The sequence below is a fragment of the Papio anubis genome, chromosome 8, assembly GCF_008728515.1.
Source record: "Papio anubis isolate 15944 chromosome 8, Panubis1.0, whole genome shotgun sequence".
Classification (NCBI taxonomy): Eukaryota; Metazoa; Chordata; class Mammalia; order Primates; family Cercopithecidae; genus Papio; species Papio anubis.
In genome coordinates, this window is record NC_044983.1 from 123,022,680 (window position 1) to 123,041,269 (window position 18,590).

General features: G+C 42.2%; 1 long non-coding RNA gene across 1 annotated transcript; it reads right to left on the bottom strand.

The window, feature by feature from the left end:
- Positions 1-8,337: 8,337 nt before the first annotated feature.
- Positions 8,338-16,854, bottom strand: LOC103887118. Its single transcript, XR_004185933.1, has 5 exons — positions 15,449-16,854; positions 14,441-14,628; positions 13,176-13,247; positions 9,013-9,112; positions 8,338-8,892 (listed from the first exon to the last, which is right to left on the bottom strand). It is a non-coding gene; the product is annotated as an uncharacterized LOC103887118 (long non-coding RNA).
- Positions 16,855-18,590: the final 1,736 nt, after the last annotated feature.

Here is an 18,590-nt window from a genome sequence, read left to right on the forward strand (position 1 = left end):
TGGCCACAACTAACCATTCAGTCATTCAACAAATCCCTCTTGGGCACCTCCTCTGTGCCGGACACCATGCTAGGCATTGGGAATAAATGAAGAATAAAATGCAGACCAAGCCCTCAGGGCATCCCCCAGCTGGTAGAAGAGATAGGCAAATAAAGTGATTGTTCCAGAATCATAATTTCACTGCACTGGGAAGTCTGAGAGGCCTGAGGTCAAGTGTCAGCGCTATTTATTACCTGTGTCATCCTGGACAAATCTGCATTTGATTTCTCACCAATAAAATAAGGATAAAGTTCCCTATCCAGTAGGGTTTGGGTGAGGATTAGCAAGTTAATGTATAGGACTTGGCACATTATTGAATATAGATGGTAAAAATGTATTGTATATTTCAAAATACCTGAGAGTACATTTTCAATGTTTCACTGTAAAAAATGATAAACAAGGTGATGGCTATGTTAATTAGTTTGATTTAATCATTCCACATTGTATACATATCTCAAACATCACATTATACCCCCTAAATGCAGATAGTTATGATTTGATTAAAAATATTAACTTAATAACAACTTTTTAGAGAGAAAGAGCCAATTCAAGCTTTACCATGTTTCTTTTTCCTGCTTTGAAATTCATGGAACCATGCATCATGATGGAGCTTCTATCACTTGGGTCCTTGAGTGACCAAAATGATCCGAGTAGTCCTGCCAGCCTCCAAGGGACAGATAGCACGAGCAATAAAGAAACCTTTGTGGATCTAAATCACTGAGATTGGGGTTGTTACTGAAACACAGCACAGACTGTCGAGCTGGAAAGAGAGTCCTATAGACCACACCAGCCAGGAAATACACCTGGGAAACACCTGCTGGGAAGATGCACGTAAACACCTACAGGAAAATTTCATTTGCAGCAGCTGGCGTGACAGCTGGAGCAGCTCTCTCACTTCACTACAGCCTTGCTGCAAAAAATCATTTCTCCCTCTGAAAGAAGCAAGTGATACCCATGGGGGAAGATGAAGCCGTTTCTTTCCCCTCTAATTCTCTCAAAATCCAGAAGTCAAGCAATCTCTAAAACAGAACCACTTAATAAGTACTTACTATGTATGGAGGCCAGTGCTGAGCAATTTATGTCTATTTTTCACCCAGCAACCCCAGGAGACTGCTGCCATGATGATCACTCGTATTTTCTAAACAAGAAAGTCGAGGCTTCAAGTGTTTAAGTAACTGGCTTTAGATCACACAGATGGAGAGTGCGCAAGCTATACCTCCAAGCCAGTTTGTTTGACTCCACTCCTGCTTGTTATGCTGCAAGGACCTGCGTCTGGGGGCCGAAAAGAGCTCCAGCTATGAAGCCTGAGAAGCTATCGCAGGTGCCTCTTTTTCCCAGGATTCAAGTCAGTCTACCATCTGAAGCGATCCTGTCACATGGCACATCCAGTTCATCACAAGAGCACCAGATCACCAGGAAAAGGGACAAGTAGAGGAGGGTTAGCACCTCCCAAGCCATTGTCATGTCCATACTGCTTTTCTTCTTTTGTGTTCTACCTCTACCCTCAACAGCAGCTACACAATGATGTCATAACTATATGGGCAACAGCATCCAGTAAGATAATGTAGGCAAGCCCAAACTGGGCTGGTCCACGTTATAAGGAATAGAGGGGCTTAGCCTCTGGGGATGCGCAGGAGGAGTCTAGACAAACAAACACGGCAATGCTCATGGCTTGCAAGGTGAAAGATGACCCCATAGTTGTCATTCACCACCCTGCATCTGGATCTTGTGCTCTTTTTACTGCATGAAATGCTCTTCCCTGCATCACCTGTCCTTGTCTACACTTCTTTATACATCTGTCACCCCTCTTGGACTCAACAAATACGAAGCACAGGGAATACATTTTATTCATCTTCATATCCCTTGAACCCAGCTCAGTGCCTAGCACACAGTGAGTACTCAATGAATTCATAAATGAATACTATAGCCCAAGTGGGGATCTTCATGTTTCTACAGCATTTTACTCCCTATGAAATACTTTGACTTTTGTGCTTCTCAAAAAGTCTGTGAATCAAGCAAGGTAGGTATCATTCTCCTTTTGTGTAGGAGAAACAAAGATTTCACAATTTTAAGTGACTTGGCCAAGATCACCAGTGAGCAAGTGGTACAGCCAGAAATGAAACTGTGTTAAATAACAGGACCACAGCTAATACTTATTAGGGAGACAGGAAGAGAAAAGGAGAAATGGAGAGAGACAGAGAAAACACAGAGGTGATTTGGATTCAAACCCTAATTCAATGGTCTGACCATCTGCCCATAATAATTTGGTGAGACTCACATTGAAAGGCTGAATCAATGATTGTTTGTATAGTCAGAGATAAGTGGACACGTTTCGCGTTGACGAATTATCAAACAGCAATTTTAGTAATGTCGTTAGACTGTAATAGAGATAGAAGGCAATTTAGATACGCATATCCTCTTTCTAATCATCATTCGTCCATCAGCTTTGGAGGTCAAGTTGAGTTTAATCTTCCTCGATGGCTGTACTTTTGGTTTCAGTCTCCCATACTCACTGCACCTCCTGTAACTTCCACTCAGCATGCAATGAGAGGCATGTGTCTAGAGACTGGGAAGGCACGGTGGTTCTGCTTTGATAAAACAAAAAAGGCTTGTTGTAATGCTGGTTTTCCTCAGATAGTCAGCCTTGTCTACACTTCCACAAATTTACCCACCTGAATATGCTGTAGTATATTTTAGGAAACTCACAATGGTTCTGCAGAAAGGACTGTTTGCATGGAGGTTTTCAGCAGCCTTAGCATGTTTTGAATCCTGGAAATCATCTATTTTTTATGTGTAAATAAACAGTGGGAGGAAAAGAGAAGGCATCCATACAATTTTAATGAATAAGATTCCCATCGGTCATCGAAAGAAAACAAAAGGTAGCTTAATGGGCACAAGGAGGCTATTTTTCTAGTGATTTCCCTGCTCAGCTCTCCTGGGAAAAGGAGTGGTTTCTAAATTTAAAAAAAAAAAAAATCATGCTCTGAGTATTTTTTTTTCCTGTCATTTCATTGTCTTTCATCTTGCATTTCCTAAGAAAGCAGCACTTAACCTCTAGTATCAGATCAATGTTGGAAATGCACACTTTATTTTAAGATCCTTTTCTAATACATGGAAACTGTATCTTCACAAGTGAACTTAACATGATTCAAACAGATTGCATTCCACAACCAACGTGCTTCAAAACTATTTGCTGAATTCAGGCATCAAGCTGGTTTTTCCATCAACCACTAATGAATTATTTTTGAAATAGTGACTTTTTTCCAAATAAAAGTTACTTAACTAAATTCGAGCCATGATGTTTTAAAATCAATTTGCACATGGACCCTACCCAAGTGGATTCTCCTTGCACCAACATGGCGGATTCTCCATGGATTTCTCCGCAGGGAGGTGAAAGCCTCCTCCAGTCACACGAGTAGTCTATCATGAATCGGTTTGAATTCCCTTCCCAGTGAATGAAGTGTATTATGTTGCCAGAAGGATACTCCATCATCTATAATAAATATTCATCTGCATGTATCATGCACTTGAGCTGCATGACTGATGAACTCCAGCTCCGGAAATGAAAGGGAAACTCACGAAGACAAATGTCACCTTTCAATGCTTCTCCCACAGATAAATTGCAGTTAGATTTAAACAAAGTCAGTAATTTCATGCTTTCCAACTGGTGCCTGCTACAGCTCAGATGGCCCCTACTCTGTTTAAGGGTGCTAATACCCAGTTTGATTAGTTGAGTTTTGGCAATCTCTACTAGGGAACAGTCAACAATGTCTACTTTATATGCTTACTGAGATACAATTATGCTAAATACACTTCCCCAGGTATTTATGCACGTTGGATAATTTAAAATTTGGGCAACTTAAAAGCCAACATAGGTACAGCTCTTTTGAAAAATAATTCGGCACTATGCCATAAAAATGTATTTCCCCTTTAACTCAGGAATCCCCCTCCTGGGGATAAATCCAAAAGCTTTATAAGGGGAATCATTTATCTCCCAGCGTCTGTTTTCTTTTGATGAGGGGAAATTCCACATCCCAGAAGATACTCTCCTTTTCCCTGCAGTCCCAGAGGGAAAAGAGGAATTTGGCTGATGAGTGGATTTGGGAGGAGCCACAGAAGAATGCTCATAACATATGTTGGGCTAATTTTCTTTCTCCATGCTCCATCTGGGGAGACAGTTTGGTCTGTACTGAACAAAAAGAGATGTGAAATTCAATTCAGAAAAAAAAATTTTAGGAAATTGGTATAGCTGATACCTTATTCTGTATCTAACTGGCCTTAACATCGCTCATTCATTTGTATCAGATCTTGTGAGAGAAAGGTTTCATGTCTTAGCCCTTATCAAACACCAACAAGCTTCAGACTTAAAGATGTCCACTGTGAAATTATTTGTTCTCTAACAATGGAAACATTTTATGAGCAAAATCCACTCAGTGCGATGCATAACATTAGGCAGCCACTACAGATCATGTGAACACGATGCCTAGAATATACTTGATAATACTGAAGCAAAAAACAGGATAGATAATACTTGCAAAACATTGATAATTATGAAAAGAGGTTGGTCAAGCCAGCCAGCCAGCCATGGCTGTATTAAAGCATGCAGAGTGGTGCCATGGATCCTATAAGGGGAATACCCAGCCTCACCACTCTGACATGTTCTTTGCATGACCAAGGCCAAGAGAAGAGCTCAGTGACATCTGATATTTTCCCTACTGGAACTCTGCCTACTCCCACAGTACCTTTATGCTTGGGAAAACGTACATAGTTTAACATAAGCAGTAATGTAAAGTATGTGACAAGGTGTGAAACCAGACAACCCATACATTCAACAACAATGATGATACCAAAAATATTTATTAAAACTAAGCAGCAACATCAAAATTCTTATGTGTCGCTGAATACAAAATGGAAAACTCAGGGACACAAAAATCCACAGGCAACAAATGATGAGAGTATGTTTTGAATTGGGTATTATTACTAATATCTGATTCTGTACAGCTGTGGCCCTAATATGTGAAATTTGATAGGAATTACATTTAAGATTGTACTTAAAAACATCATGGTGAATAAAAAGAATTCAAAGAATTAGAGTGATGTTAAAATGCTGGGATTATGACTTCTATTATGTAAATGTATTTTTTGGAAGTGTAATGACTATTGAATTCTGTGCAAGTATCACACATTCTTAGGGAGTGAGTCCTTGGGCAAGGTAAACATCTTGTATGTCTTTGGTTGAAACATGAAGTGAGGAAATTAAGGAAATTAAGGCCAGAAATTTGATGAAGTCCTATCATTAGTAGAACTAGGTCCTTTTTGTGTGTGTGTGAGGAAACACTTACAATGTTGACTCCATTGCCCTTTATTGACGTTTTTGTCTACAGACACCACTAGACTGTGAGCTACATTCTTCTGATTCATTTCTTTATTACCACCACCACCCAGCCTATTCCCTAATACTTAGTAGGTGCTCAATAAATGAACATTTGAGTTCTATTCCATTGGGTTGTCCTCTGATTGCTTCAGAGACCTTTGACATGATTTCATAGCAAAAATTGTAAATTATTTGGCAACCAGGATGACTTTGGCCAATATTCTTTTAGCATCTACCCAAAACACACAACACAGCACTAGGTACACTACCAACGGATTGATAGTTGATGAGAAAATTTAAAGCTAACGATTGTTTTAGCTTTTATTTTAGGTGTAGAAGTACATGTGAAGGTTTGTTACATAGGTAACCTCAGGTCATGGGGGTTTGTTGTACAGATTATTTCATCCCCTAGGTATTAAGTCCAGTACTCAATACTTGTCTTTTCTTCTCCTCCTCTTCCTCCCATCCTTCACCCTCAAGTAGATCCCAGTGTCTTTTGTTCTCTTTAAAGCTAACAGATTTACCGATACATTTGGCTTCTTATGGACCACTGTCCTCGAGCCCTTGAAACACTCATTGAACATTGACTGTGTGCCCAACACTCTGACATGCACTTTGCATGCATTTTCTTACTTAGTCTTCACAACTCTACGCAGTAAAGCATTGCTGATGTCCCTGTTTCCTAGTTTAATAAAATGAGGCATGGAAGAAGCAAGGACAAAATTCACAGCTACTGAAAAGTGAGACTGTGATTCAAATGCAGAGTGTCTGACCCCAGAGCCCAAGCTCATGGGTACCCCTATGTCATGATGACTTTTTGCTAGTCTTCCCTCTGGCAGAATTTGCGTGACAGGAGTAAGAATTTTAACTACAGAGGATCCTGGCATAGTTTTGTTATTACCAACTAAATGTAACTGGCATTGTAGTGTTGTTCATCACGGTTTCCATATTACCGTAACATCTGCCAGTGTGCTGCCACACCATTGGCCTCAACATTGACACAAAGAGAGAAGTCAGATCACAGAGGTAACCTGTCTTGATTTTCAAACAGATAAACTCTGGCAAACAATGTATTTTTGCACTCAACACTGATTCCAGTTCCAAAAATTCCTGGAACTGGCAAGAAGGAGGCAGAAGCAAAATGTAAACATTGTCAGTGCTTGTAAAAAATGATAGTTAATAAAAGATTATAGCACAGAAACTTACTTCTTTTGTTTCCCATTATTTAATAATTTATTATATGAAATCCACTGACCTTTCCACGGGCTTTTTTTTTTTTTTTTTGAGGGAGAGAGAAAGCTGGAGCGTTAATTGTGGTTTAGCTATTTTATTAAGCAGCATTAGCATACAAATAGGACATCAATAACCAATTACAATCTTCATCTTGGGAAAGCAGGTCTCCCCCATCCGCTCTGAGTGATAACTCAGCCACTTAAAGGTCTTGGGCACTTCATGATGATGGCATTCAAGGCTCTTCTCAGTCAACCCCCAGGGGGTCTCTCTAACCTGACACCCTGCCCCTCCCTTCTGCATGCTGTTTTCTAGCCAAGCAGAGCCTATGCCCATCCGCCTGTGTTTCTTATCTCCTGCCAATCCTGGTCAATCGCTGATTCTTTAATTTCTCAATTCTGCACACTCACTTCCCATTCTTTACTTATTCAGCAGATGCTGAGGGGATACTAGCTAAATACCAATCATTGAGTGACTTAGGGGAAACACCAGGAGCAAAGCAGGCATGATTCCTCCCTGCTTGAGGCCTACAAGCTAGTGCAGGGGTCAATAAACCCAAAGCAGACGTGATTCCTCCCTGCCTGAGGCCCACAGGCTAGTGCAGGGGTCAATAAACTTTCTCTCTAAAGGGCCAGATAGTAAATATTTTGGGCTCTGCCTGCCACAGTGTCTGTTGTGGCTCCTCAATTCTGCCTTTGCAGTGGGAAAGCAGCCACTGACATGACATAAATATGGATGGAAATCGCTGTGCTCCAATGACAATTTGTTTATAAAAAACAAACAGGCAGTAGTCTGGACTTGGCCTATAGGCCACAGTTTGCTCACCCCTGGTTCAGAGCATTGAACTCTGAAGTTGAAGAGGGCTAGGTTAGAAATCCAGCTACTCTACCTATCACCGTGTCACCTTCAGCAAGTTTCTCTGCACCTCAGGGTCTTTATCTGTAAGATGGGGAAAATGAAGTATACACCAAGCTCTGTTTTCCCCAGTGAAACCCATTCCGTGGATCCCATGAGTCATATCCAGACTTTTCACCATGACCTGGAGAGATCTTAAATGATCTTCCTCCCACTTACTTTTTTTTGAGACTGAGTCTCGCTCTGTCGTCCAGGCTACAGTGCAGTGGCGTGATCTCAGCTCACTGCAACCTCCACCTCCCAGGTTCAAGCGATTCTCCTGCCTCAGCCTCCCAAGTAGCTGGGACTACAGGCACGCACTATCGCGTTGGGCTGATTTTTGTATTTTTAGTAGAGATGGAGTTTCACCATGTTGCCTAGGCTGGTCTCGAACTCCTGACCTCAGGTGATCCGCCCACCTCGGCCTCCCAAAGTGCTGGGATTACAGGTGTGATCCCCTGTAGGATTACAGTGGCCCCACTTACTCTTCTTCTACCCCTTCCTTACCGGTTCCTGCGCCCCTGACTCCAATTTCTGTGGTGCTGATCTTCCTTCCCAGCCCAGGGCCATCGTGGATGCAGGGCCAGCTCCTGGGGCTGCCCTCCTCCTGTGGTCACATGTCAGCTCCTATCCTTCAGGGTCCAATTTCAAGCACAATTCCCTTCACGAGGCTTTCTGTGACCATCCCGTCTATACTCACCCACACACCCACACACCCACACACACGGAGGAACAGCCACCAGTCCTTCCCCATCTTCACTCCTTGTTTCTTTGGTAGCACTTATGCCAATTTGTATTTGTTTGTTTAACTCTTTATTTTATATCCCTCAACTAAGTTATCAGTCCCATGAGTGCACGGACTTCACTGTGTCTCTAGCACCCAGCCCAGTGTTGGCATGAACTGATTAATCGATGAATGAGTACTTGTGTCATTAGTAAGTCAATCAGTAAATGATGGCAGGTGAATGCATCTCAATTTAAAAAGCAGCATGGTGCTTCTTCTGTCCCACAGTTTCATCAAGCATGGTAGACCAATGCCTCACGTCTCTTCATTTCTCTTGGCACTAATTCCATCTTAGAGCTGGTTACATTTTGATTTCTGAAATGATTAAATCATTGACATGCAGCGTTTGAGTATGTCCCAAATATCCCATGCTGAGATACCCCTAGAGTTTCTAGGGTTCCCTTCTTCTTATTTCTGGTAAGTTTTCTTCCTTCTCTGAAGAATCCCTTCAGACAAAAGATAGCAAGACCAAGGTATGAAAAATTGACCAGGGGTTGTGGTCTCAGCTCCCTCAGATTGGCTGTGTGAGCCTAGACAATTCAAGCAACCTCTCTGAACTTGTTTTTTCCAACTGCAAATGAAGAAGATGAATAGATAAAGCAACAAAAATCTAATACTCTGGAGCAGTCACCAGCTCTTGAGCCACTGGTGTTAGCAGATAGAAGTGAACAAGAAAAAAAATTGAACATACCTGCTTCATAGGAGCAAACAACTTTAAAGCAAGTAATCCAATGCTGCACCCTTTTGTAGAGCTCTCAGCCAGAGTGGACTTGCTTGGGCCAAGCCAGCCCCTGAAATGATTAATTATTGTAACAGCAGAGAGGTAAATGAAGAAGCGACAGATGGCCCATGTGAAATAGTCTAAAATCACCTGCTATGAAATTAATTCCACATCTTGGTGGCTTGGGGCTCAGAACACCATGCAAAAAGTGACTGTTGATAAATTGTGTGTGTTTGTGTGTCAGCCTCTCTGCAAACACCTAAATAATATATGTCGTGTCATGTTTTCTTTCCTCCATCTCCTTTTAATACATTATCATTTATAGAAAACTGCAGGGAAACGTGAAACATCAATCAAGCCATTAATTCCTGAGATTATGCTAATGAGATGCCTGGAGCGTTTGTTTCCCAGAATAGCTGCTTCCCCCAACCCCAGGAAGGAGCTCTTGGCTCCCCCCAGCTCAGCCCTCTCTGCTTAGATCAGGAGCCACTGGCGCCCAGCGGGGTGCTCCTCTTAAAAAGGCACTGCCACGTCAGCACTGGCATGAGGAGGATTTGCCCAGCCAGACAGTGAAGGCAAGCCGCAGATGAAACAGAAAACGTGTGCGACAAAAAGACCAGAGAGATGTGAGAGCCCAGCTAACGAGCTGAGGATGCCTCTGCCACAGTTATCAGTCCTGCTGGACAGCACAGTGGAGGAGGAAGACAAAAATGAAATAAAAGCAGTAAGAGCTTTACGAAGGATGGGGAGATGGGGGCGTGATGCTTAAAAGGTACAAAAATCCAGTTAGACAGAAGGAAAATTATTGTTTTGTTTTATGTTAAGTCCTAAAGCACAGCTAGGTAAATACACAGATATTCCTAAACGTACGATGGGGTTACGTCCCAGTAAACATGGAAAGTTGGAAATATCCTAAGTCGAAATGGGTTTAATACACTTAACCTACAGAACATTATAACTTCACCTCACCTACCTTAAACGCACTCAGAAAACTTCCTTTAGTCTATAGTTGAGCACAGTCATCTAATACAAGGCGTATTTTATAATAAAATATTGTATTAAATATCTCATGCAATTTATTATATACTGTACTGGCAGTGAAAATAGAATGGGTACTCAAAATATGGTTTCTAATGAGTGCGTACAGCTTTTGCATCATGAGAAAGTCAAAAAACTTGTTTGTCACACCCAAGTAGTCAAGAACTGTCTGTAGTTTGTAGTTTGTGTGTAGTATTGTGCATTTCTAAAGTACTTAGTAAATTTCAAATGTGGCCGGGTGTGGTGGCTCACGCCTGTAATCCCAGCACTTTGGGAGGCCGAGGCAGGCGGATCATCTGAGGTCGGGAGTTTGAGACCAGCCTGACCAACAAGGTGAAACTCTGTTTCTACTATAAATACAAAAAAAATTAGCCAGGCACAGTGGTGCATGCCTGTAATCCCAGCTACTCAGGAGGCTGAGGCAGGAGAATCGCTTGAACCCGGGAGGTGGAGGCTGCAGTGAGCTGAGATCATGCCACTGCACTCCAGCCTGGGCAACAAGAGTGAAACTCAGTCCCAAAAAAAAAAAAAAAAATGTCAAATGTTCTCATTATAAAATAATGTTAAGTTCTTGAGGTGATGGATATGGTAACTAGCTTGATTTAATTATTCTACATTGTATTCGTAAATTATAACATCACTTTGTGCCCTATAAATTTATAGTTATAAATTGTCAATTTATAATTTTTTTTTAAAAGATGCTTCATCAGCTGAGATGACAAGCAGAGGCCAGAACAGCCACGATTTCTACTCATGTGGAAGAAAATCAGGGTAATGAGGATGGTGTCAGAGGAGAAACCTCAATTACAGTAACTACCACTCACAAGGCACTTATTGGCCACTGTACAGCAGTGCCGCATATTATTGCAAGTACTGTCTCCCCGCACCCTCTTATCAATGAGGCTCAGAAAGGTGACTCAAGGTTACCCAGCTGGTGAATAACTGTGCTGTGTCGCAAACCCAGGTGCACCAGATTCCAGAGCCGTGATCATTCTGCTTTGTATATTGTGTATGTATATTTAAAAACTTGTGCTAATGAAGTTGACAGGGGTTGCAAAGGAAAAAAATTAAACAAAATTAAAAACTGTGAATTTAAGTTTACTCTTTGGAAGTCATCCAGAGAAACAGAAAATGGATTTAGCTGCAGTGTCTTTCAGACGCTTCAAAACAAAATCACAGGCTACAAACAGATAGGATGAGAAAGCTTGTGGCGATGAAGCAGCTCTGTAGCTCGACAGTGGTGCTGGCTGATCAAATCTACATTTATGGAAAAAACTGCATAGAACGTGCACACACACACACACACACACAAACCCTGTGGCTTGAACCAATGTCAATTTCCTGACTGTGATGATACCGTACTAGAGCTATGCAAGATGTTACTATTGGGGGAAGCTGGTGTTGTGTCCTTGGGACTACCCTGTATGTTAGTTTGCAACTTGCTATGAGGATATAATTATTTCAAAATTAAAAATTGAGGCCGGGCTCAGTGGCTCACACCTGTAATCTCAGAACTTTGTGAGACCGAGGTGGGCAGATCACCTGAGACCAGGAGTTCGAGACGACCCTGGGCAACATGATGAAACCCCATCTCTACTAAAAATACAAAAATTAGCCAGTCATGGTGGCGCGCACCTGTAATCCAGCAACTCTGGAGGCTGAGGCAGGAGAGAATCTCTTGAACCCGGGAGGTGGAGGTTACAAGTGAGCCAAGATCACACCACTGTACTCCAGATTGGGCAACAGAGTGAGACTCTGTCTCAAAAAAAAAAAAAAAATTAAAAGTTGAAAAAAAAAACCCAACAACCTCACAGCTAACGCTTCCAAGAGAACTTCAGGTTTGCAAAAATTTTAAAGTCAGACAATACCAAAAATGAATGGACAGGGAAGAAGTGGAATTTCCATAGATTCTAATGGGAGTGTGAATTATTGCAACAAGTTTGGGAGCCATTTGGCAGTACCTAGTCAACCTAAAGGTGCGCATACCTTTAAGCCAGCAATTTCTCTCTGAGCTGTGTACTCCTGGAGATACTCTATAAGTGTGCACGAGGATGTGGGTGGAGTTTTATGTATAACAGTAAAACATTTGGAAACAAACTCAGTATCTATTATCAGGTGGTTCTAAATCAAGGCAATTGAATGCCAGGTCTTAGTTCTTCAGCTCAGAACCATTCTGCCGGGTTGCAGCTTAGTTTAAGAACAAACTTTCCGACAGAAATGGCATCCCACAAAGCAGTCAGCTGGAACCATGCTGTGGGAGGTTAAGCTGAGGTTCTAGTTCCTCTGATGCCAGCTCTAGGAAATTCAAACACATTTGTGAAGTGTTAACACACTTTCATGTTCTAAAGGCCACTGTCAAGACAGGGAACTGGGCTCAGTCAGTGACCGCACAAGAACGTGGGCATGTTGAATCCCTGTGAAGCCAATAATGCACCAGGGATTGGAAGAGAGAGGCTAGAGACCAGCAAGATCCAAAGCAGATGAGCAGGCCGCCTTTCGTTGGCATCCATGAAGAGAGTGTGGATAAGGCAGCTTGTTCGGGGCATGACGGAAAGATGGGAAGTGGGGGTCTCTTGGTCAGAGGAAGCTGTTGAGCAGCCACTGAATGGGAAGCAGGGCGAAGGAGCCATGAATTGGCCAGTTTTGGGGCTATGCTCTGCGCTAGGTGCTTTCTAAAGGTTATCTCAGTTAAAGTGAGAGCATTTTTCTCCCTCCTTAATGGAGATGCGGAGATCGAGTTCCAGGGAGGCTGAACAATTTGCAGGCTATAACGGATGGATCTGGGTTTCAAATCCAGGCCAGTTGGATCCCAGAAGTCACTCTTCTCCCTTGTGGCTTCATTGCCTTTACTTAAGGTGACTGCTTTTGTAAGCAATCTATTCATTTGCACTTTAATTCCTGATATTTTGAAACATGAACCCAGATTCAGGGCTGGCTGGGAGGACCCACTCATTGAGTTCGGAAGCACTGATTAGCAGGTGGTTTGAGTGTGGCCTTTAGAGACAGCTGGATCAAGTTGTCTTTGGAAAGGCCCTTAAACTCCCTGAACCTCAATTTCTATGCTGTGAACTAAGGATAAAAGAAATAGTACTTACCTGGTGGGAATAAGATGATGTAGACAGTGGTCTCAGCCTGGTTCCAGGCACCAAGCAAAAGCTTGGTGAGAGCTAAATGTAAGTATTTTATGTGTATTTGTTTTTTTCCTCCAACTAGATTCTAAGTTCATGTTGGGAGACACACTAACTTCTATTTATTTTGCATGCCCTGCAATGCCTAGAACAATACTTTCTATCTGTAGGGATTAGTCCAGAGTACACCGCACAAAAACAGTCTACTAGACTGCAAAATCTGAAAGCGTCCTTTCTATACCCTGAGGCTTTACGCTGAGAAGCTGGTGTTGTTTTAAAACCTCAGCCCCTGCTAGGCAGGGTGGCTCATACCTGTACTCCCAGCACTTTGGGAGACCAAGGCGGCAGATCACTTGAGCTCAAGTTTGAGACCAGCCTGGGCATACTGGCAAGAGCCCCGTCTCTACAAAAAATACAAAAATTAGCAGGGCATGGTGGCGCATGCCTGTAGTCCCAGTTATTTGGGAGGCTGAGGTGGGAGGATGGCTTGAGCCCAAGAGACAGAGGTTTCAGTGTGCCAAGATCATGCCACTGCACTCCACACTGGTGACAGAAGCAGACTGTTTCAGGAAAAAGAAAGAAGGAAAGAAGGAAAGGAGGAGAGAGAGAGAGAGAAAAAAAAAAGAGAAAGAAAGAAAGGGAAAGGAAAGAAAAGCAAGGAAAAGAAAAGAAAGAGGCAGGCAGGCAGGGAGGGAGAGAGAGAAAGAAAGCGTGAAAGTGAAAGAGGAAGGAAGGAGGGAAGGAAGGAAGAGAGAAAGAGTGAAAGAAAGAAAGAAGGAAGGAAGGAGAGAGGGAAGGAAGGGAGAGAGAGAAAGAAAGAGAAAGAGAGGAAAGAAAGAAGGAAGGAAGGAGGGAGAAAAGGAAAGGAAAGGAAAGGAAAGGAAGGAAGGAAGGAAGGAAGGAAGGAAGGAAGGAAGGAAGAAAGGAAGAAAGGAAGAAAGGAAGAAAGGAAGAAAGGAAGAAAGGAAGAAAGGAAGAAAGAAAGAAAAGGGAGAAAAAAGCAAATCTCAGACCCAGAACAAATATCAGAACAGGCTAAACTGGCAGGCTTGTCACAAAAGCTGGAAATTGTATCCGTTTCAAAACTAGAAGGCACATCTCTTAGACGCTGTTTGGTTTATGGTGGTTGATTCACTTTGTGTGTATCTAGAAAAGACTTCTGCCCATTCCTAAATTGTGAAACCCTAGTAACTCATTCTATTATCACAAGGAAAACATCCCTTTAAACATACCTTACAATGTAGGGAACGAAGTCTCTCAAGAAACAAGCTGCAAAGGTGGCTGGTCTCCTGAATATCTTATCACAGTCAAAGTAGGAACATCAGACAGAAAAATGCCAGTGACCAAAGTATCCCATATTTGTCTAGCTCCAGCACATACACGGTTTCATTTGATCTTAACCATAACACCAGTGAATGTCCTTGTTAGATGCATTGTACGAAAGAGGAAAATAAGAAACTAAGAAAAGAGGAAGACTAAGACAAGTCAATTAACAGATACAGAACCACAAAGAGTAAGAGGCAGAATGTAAGCCCAAGACTACCAACTCCAAACCAAAGTTCATGCCTTAGGCTTTATTGCAGCAACTTTTATTTCTAAAAGCGTCTTTCCTATCTGACCAACAATCGATCTCTTTCACATTGTAAAGTTCAAACAGCTAATTTATCAATGAGTTTCACCTTCCTCTTAATCCCCAACAATTACTTTCTCACTTTGTATTGGCGGTGTTCAGCCCTGCCGAACAAGATGCTTCCTTCTTAGAACACCCCAGGTGAGAGTAGGCCCACGGGATTCTCGTGTGAGCACTAATATTAATCTGCTGCACGGCTCACTTCTCTCTGCCTTTATCATCTCCAAATGCAGACCCCAACCCTTAGCCATACCACTGGGTTGGTCTCAAACTGAGATCACAGATGTAAGTCATTTTGAAAATGTTACAAGCACTATACAAATGTAGGCATCATTATTACCAAGGCAATAAAAGGATTTATCATACTGATAAATGGTAAATATGTTTCTGTGCCTCTGTAGTTTCCAAGAACAGGAGTAATTGCAGTTGGCAGATAAATCCAAGGCAGTTAACCAAACCCAGGAGTATTTGGAAAAAGGCACAAGTTGGCCAAATCCAAATGATTTTAAAACACACTATAAAAATAAACAAGTATTCCGATATAATTAATTCCAGTTTCGTCAATCCTTCCTGCTACTTGGAGCAATGTAGCTTGTTATGAAGCAATTACCCTTTGGATCCTTTTAATCCCAGCTGATCATTTTCAGCTTTAATTGTCTTGCTGGGTTTGAATGTTGTTGTAGTTCAAATGCAGCCTATTAGCATGGCCTCAGCCACCTTGTGATATTTTGCATGCAAAGAACACTCCTTAAAATTCGTGGTGGACTTTGTCCCAGATTGTACCAGTAGCCACAGTTCACACCCTCAGGTGCTTCTTAAGTAGAAAAAAAAAAGCTAGCAGAGGCTCAGAGAAAACCCTGGAAGCAGCAAGCCAAGTTCACTAGGGCTCAACAAAAAGGACCAAGTTTTCATAATGCTGGTGTCAAAATGTGGCCCAGAATGCCTGGACAGAGAGGGAGGCCCTCATCACTGGAGATGATTAAGCAGATGGCACAGGAGAGATTCACACGTCTGGAAGGGGCTGGGAGAGGGAGCGAGGTGGCCTTTGTGATCACAAAGACTTCTCCCTCCCCTCCTTGGGTGTCTGTGATGCGAGGTGATTTGGTAAGCAACAAAACAAATACAGCTTTGCATCTAGGTTATATAGGCTCAAATCCTGGTTCTGCAATTTACTGACTGAAAACTGTAAGAGAATCTTACAGATGTGAACAGGGAACATCGTTTCAGGGCTTATTCTGATTGGAATGATTATTACTTAACTCCTCCGTGGCTTAATTTCCTCATCTGGAAAACAGTAATCATAGTAGTATTGGCATCATGCAGTTGTTCTGAATATTAAATGAGCAAGCACATGGAATACACTAAGCACAGTGTCTGCCATACATAAGTGTTGAGTTCCTTCAACCACCTCATCACCATCATCTTTATTCTCTCTTTCGGTGGTGTCATAACTACTGTTCCTGACTCCTTCCTCGTCAACTGCCGTCTGCCCTCCGCACTGCTGCTGGATGCTCTTTCTAAATATAAGTCCAATCCCATTCTGCATTTGAATAAACCCCTTCCACCATTCCCCTACACCTACCGAATATAGCCCATGTTCTTTAGCCTGGTAGTTAACACCCTTCAAAGCCAGTGCCTTTTTCTCCTCCTCATCAATGTCCCCCATCCCTGACTCCCTTGTAGCCTCTACCACAAACCAGTCATTGTTCATCAAGTCCCTAGTGCCTGCTGCACAGTAAGTGCTTAATGCATTTTAGCTACATGTTTCATAAGTAAATGATTTTGGCATATCTTAGATACTTCTGGAGGGAGGTTAAAGTATTGGGAAAAGTAGGAGTCCAGATTTCAATTCTGCTGTGTGGTAACAAGTTCCCTAACCCTTCTGGAATGGTTAATACTGAGTGTCAGCTTGACTGGATTGAAAGATACACAGTATTGATCCTGAGTGTGTCTGTGAGGGTGTTGCCAAAGGAGATTAACATTTGAGTCAGTGGGTTGGGAAAGGCAGACCCACCCTTAATCTAGGCACAATCTAATCAGCTGCCAGCATGGCTAAAATATAATCAGGCAGAAAAATGTGGAGAGACAGACTGGCCTAGCCTCCCAGCCTACATCTTTCTCCCGTGCTGGATGCTTTCTGCCCTCAAACATCAGACTCCAAGTTCTTTCGCCTTGGGACTCGGACAGGTTCTTCTTGCTCCTCAGCCTGCAGACAGCCTATTATGGGACCTTGTGATCATGTGAGTTAATACTTAATAAACTCCCCTTATATATATCTATTCCATTAGTTCTGTCTCTCAAGAGAACCATGACTAATACACTGAGCTTCCATTTTCTCATTAGTAAGAGACGGGAATAATATTTCCTTGTTGCAGAGTAATGGTGAAGAGTAAGTGGGATAGCCTACGTGTGGATTCCTGCCGTGATGCCTCGCACACAGTGGGAGCTCCAGATCCACCAAAGGCCCTCCTTTCACGTTAATCTTCCCTGAAACCAGAAAGCAGAGCAATACGAGGCAAGACTTTAACTCCCAGAGCAAGCTTCACTTGGTAACAGATTTGGCTATAAGAACAGTCACTGGGCAATTACTAAGCACCAGACAATGTGATTGTTTTCTGCAGAGGCAAGTGAGGAACACAGACCAACTTCTCACTCTCAGGGAGTTTCGTCTCACTTGAAAGTCCCACTGCATCTCAAACCAGTCTTGAGGGTGGTCACTTAAGGAGGCAGGTTATGAGGTGAGGAGAAAATGCTATCAGCCAGGAGGCTCTGAAAGGTCATGAGTTTCAGAATGTAGCTCTTCTTCCAATTTGGAGAAATTAGTCAAGACTGTCATTTTTCTTCTCAAAAGGCAGTGCCGTAGACGTGTAAGTGACCCTCTCAGGGACTTCTTGATAAGTGGAGAAAATAAAGCCACGTTAACAGAGACCATCTTTCATTGCCCCATACAAAAATGCAAATACCCTAAGATAGTCAAAAAAAAAAAACACACACACTCACACACACAACACTGTAAAAACAGAACAAAGCTGAAGGACTAATATTACCTGATCCTGAGAATTATAAAGCTTCAGAATCAAAACACTGTGGTATTTGTATAAAGATAGACAAACAGATCAATGGAAGAGAATATAGGGTCTAGCAATAAACTCGCAAATATTGACAATGAACTTTTACAAAGGTGCAGTGGGAAAAAGGACTGAGTTTGCAACAAATGATGCTAGAACAACTGGATCTTGATATGCCAAAAAAAAAAAAACCTTGGATCCATACTTCGTATCGCAAACAAAAATTACCTTAAGATAGATTATAAACTTAAACATGGAACCTTAAACTATAAAACCTACAGAAGAAAACATAGTAGAAAATCTTCACGGCCTTGGGTTTCGCAAAGCTTTCTAACATATGACCCAAAAAAGCATTAAAAAAAATGGTAAATGGGACTTCATCAAAATTAGCACTTCTGCTGGACACAGTGGCTCAGGCCTGTAATCCCAGCACTTTAGGAGGCCAGTCAGGTGGATCACTTGAGACCAGGAGTTTAAGACCAGCCTGGCCAACATGGCAAAACTCTGTCTCTACTAAAAATACAAAAATTAGCTGAGTGTGCCTATGCATGTCTGTAATCCCAGCTAGTCAGGAGGCTGAGGCACAAGAATCACTTGAACCCAAGGAGGCGGAGGTTGCAGTGAGCTGAGATCAAACCACTGCACTCCAGCCTGCACTCCACTTTGTCTGGAAAAAAAAAAAAA